The sequence below is a fragment of the Myotis brandtii genome, unplaced genomic scaffold (genome assembly GCF_000412655.1).
Source record: "Myotis brandtii unplaced genomic scaffold, ASM41265v1 scaffold655, whole genome shotgun sequence".
Lineage (NCBI taxonomy): Eukaryota > Metazoa > Chordata > Mammalia > Chiroptera > Vespertilionidae > Myotis > Myotis brandtii.
Genome location: NW_005370542.1, coordinates 281,481 through 284,985, shown reverse-complemented (window position 1 = coordinate 284,985; position 3,505 = coordinate 281,481). Strand labels below are relative to the sequence as shown.

The window sequence follows — 3,505 nt, the reverse complement described above, 5'->3', positions numbered from 1 at the left end:
CCCCCCCCCCCCCCGCAAGTCCATTCCTCCTCCTCAAATCCAATTAGCCAACGTCTGCGTCCGAGAGACAGCGCACGGCAGATACTCCCTGTTGCAATTAAATCTCCTTTTTAGTTTGCAAACGACCTTTGGATTCAACGTCCGAGGGGAATACACAGCGGGCGGTGCCTCCACCGTCTGCAAACGTGTTTTATTCATTTCTCGTTCCGGCTGACATGCATTTGTGAGGTCTGCAGGCCCCTGTGCCGTGCTGGGCATTGGGTGGACATGGGAAATACGGGGAAAAAATAACCAGGAACATTAATAGGTAATTTCAGGGGACGACGAGGCGCGGTAGAGTAATGTGGACGGAAGGGGCCACAGGCTCACCTGACCGGCTCAGGGAGGCCTGGATCCTGCAAACCCAGAGACCTAACGTCGCCCCAAAGGATGGTCTGAAATGAACCTTCAACTAAAAGCAGTTTATGGTGGGGGGTCACCTCCTAGGCCGACAAGGTCACTGACAAGGTCAACCTTCGCCCTCACGGAGCCTGTCTGTCTTTTTGCATCTGTAATAACACAGCCTTGAAATGTCTGGGTACCTGGTAACTTCCCTTTTCCCGGATCCCTTCGGGGCACAGCCTACTGTGCTGGGTGCCAGGACAGAGACCACAAATTCCTTCATTAATATTGTCCCTGCACCCGCCTAAGTGTGTGTGTCCATCATTTTACCTTTTATCCAATCCCAGGGGTTTCCCCGCTTGGCTTGCTCCCGCCTCCCTAGTCCATCACCAATGGATTTCATGGAACCCACCTACGCCCCTTCCTTTGATTGCAATCTATGCTAATAAAAGGGTAACATGCTAATTAGTCCGGACGTCTTCCGGACGTCCTTCCAGACAAAGCCACGGTGGCAGGGGCCGAGGCAGAGGCGGTTAGGGGCGACCAGGCCGGCAGGGGAGGGCAGTTAGAGGCGACCAGGCTGGCAGGGGAGGGCAGTTAGGGGCGACCAGGTCACAGGGGAGGGCAGTTAGGGGTGACCAGGCTGGCAGGGGAGGGCAGTTAGGGGCGTCCGGGTCACAGGAGAGCAGTTAGGGGTGATCAGGATGGCAGAGGTGGTTAGGGGCTATCAGACAGGCAGGCAGAGGTTAGGGGCGATCAGGCAGGCGGGCAGGTGAGCGGTTAGGAGCCAGCGGCCCCGGATTGCGAGAAGGATGTCCGACTGCTGGTTTAGGCCCGATTCCCTACACTGGCCGTCAGACATCCCCTGAGGGGTCCCAGATTAGAGAGGCTGCAGGCTGGGCTGAGGGACCCCTCTCCCCGTGCACGAATTTCGTGCACCAGGCCTCTCGTGTATAAATACAGACGTAACCCGCCATTCTCCGGAGCATTATCTCAATCCGTTGAGGTTCTGCTCCCCGGCCATGGTCGACCGTTTGGCTCAAATAAATTCACAAAAATTCTTTACAGGTTTCAATGTGGTTTTTTTTTTTAAATATATTTTATTGATTTTTTACAGAGAGGAAGGGAGAGAGATAGAGAGTTAGAAACATCGATGAGAGAGAAACATGGCTCCCCGTGTGGGAGCACACTGACCACCAGGGGGGCGGTTCCTGCGTTGAGCGTCTGCCCCCTGGTGGCCAGTGCACGTCATAGCGACCGGTCATTCCTTATTAGCCTTTTATGATATAGGATGGATAAGATATTTTTTTTCCTGTTTTTTTTTCTTTTCTTTTTCTTGGATAAGATATGTTTAACATAATGAACAGCCGACAATTAACTTGGTAACAATAACAACGAGGGGATGTCCTGGTGCCACTTGTTGCCCCCTGAGGGGTCCGGGAAAAAAATTAAAAAAAAAAAAGGAGACGTTACAAGTTACCCAGACGTCGCACACAGATGTCATCTTAGAGACAACAGACAAATGGGCTCAGTAAAGATTCCAAGCTGACCTTTGTCGGGAAAAATTACCGGCCTGGGACATGACTACCCACCGTGACCTGTGGGCAGTGGAATATTTAATTTCCAGACCATCTCTCGTGGATATTTTCCTAGAAGGTCTTTGAGTTTGCACAAGGCCTTCCCCGAGCCTTGTCAGGCCAGCCTACGGCCCCTCCCGTCCACTGGAAATTCCGCCGAAAGCCCAGGACTGGGAGCTGAAATCATCGTGGGACAGACACGCAGTGGGACCGCCGCGGCCGAATCGAGGATCGGGGTCAGAAGCAGGAGAGCGTGCCTCGTACAGACAAGAGTCCCAGCGGCCAGCGGATCCCCGGAGCGGATGACAGACAATCATGATCACTCAGGGCTGAAGGAGTTGGCAGACGGAGAGACGGGGAGACGCGAGGCTGCCTGGACGCAGAGGCTAATCCACCCCCGGAGCTGACAGGATGGAGACGAGACGGACTTCAGGATAAAGAGCCTTTTCCGCGATGAAAGGCGGGACATGAAGGCGGTTTGATCCACGGCTCATCCTCTCCAACCTCAGATGTTGGCAAAACGCCCCCATGACAGCCGCCGGCCGGCCCTGCCCGGATTAACATTCACCGAAAAGAACAAAAAAAAAAAGCTTGGAATGGAACAAAGGCCAAGATTCGGGCGAAAGTCAGTTTGATTCCATGAAACGTGGGTTCAATATCACATTTAGCAGGAGGCCTGCCATCGATGACAGAGGCCAGGAAAATTCCAGCGACGGACAAGCCTTCAGATCTATGGGGATGAAGAAATACATAAAAGACTCTTCCCTCGGGGGTAGAGCTGATGGATATACTTTATCTAAATGATGTTGGAACCCTGGCTGGTGTGGCTCAGTGGATAGAGCATCGGCCTGCGGACTGAAGGGTCCCGGGTTCAATTCCGGTCAAGGGCTCAGGCCCGGGTTGTGGGCTCGATCCCCAGTAGGGGGCGTGCAGGAGGCGGCTGATCCATGATTCTCTCTTATTATGGATGTTTCTATCTCTCTCTCCATCTCCGAAATCAATACAAATATATTCTACGAAAAATAATAATAATAAAACCCAATATAATAAAAGCCTAACATGCTAAGTGTCTGGTCGACCGGTCGGCCATTCAACCAATCAAAGCGTAATATGCTAATGATATGCTAAGGCCAATCAACCGCTCGCTATGACATGCATTGACCAGCAGGGGGCAGACGCTCCGACCGGTAGGTTAGCTTGCTGCTGGGGTCCGGCCGATCAGGACTGAGCGAGACGGGATGGACACGCCCTGGAGCCCTCCCGCGGTCCCTCCCCGGCTGGCCAACCTCCCGCGTCCCTCCCCGGCCCCAATCGTGCACCAGTGGGGTCCCTCGGCCTGGCCTGCGCCCTCTCGCAATCCGGGCTTAGGGACCCTCTCCCGCCCTTACTGAGTGCACGAATTTCGTGCACTGGGCCTCTAGTGTAGACATAAACATGGTACCGCAACAAACAGACCGGGCATGTCACAGGTTCGATTCTGGCCCAGGGCACATGCCCGGGTTGCGGGCTCGATCCCCAGTAAGGGGTGTGCAGGAGGCAGCCGGTCC

General features: G+C 54.0%; 1 long non-coding RNA gene across 1 annotated transcript in view; it reads left to right on the top strand.

Annotated features, from left to right (window-relative positions):
- The first annotated feature begins 1,712 nt into the window (after positions 1-1,712).
- LOC106723824 overlaps positions 1,713-3,505 on the top strand; it is a 12,841-nt gene continuing 11,048 nt past the window's right edge. The window contains exon 1 of the long non-coding RNA XR_001359551.1: positions 1,713-1,815. This is a non-coding gene — a long non-coding RNA (uncharacterized LOC106723824). The remainder of the gene's footprint in view (positions 1,816-3,505) is intronic.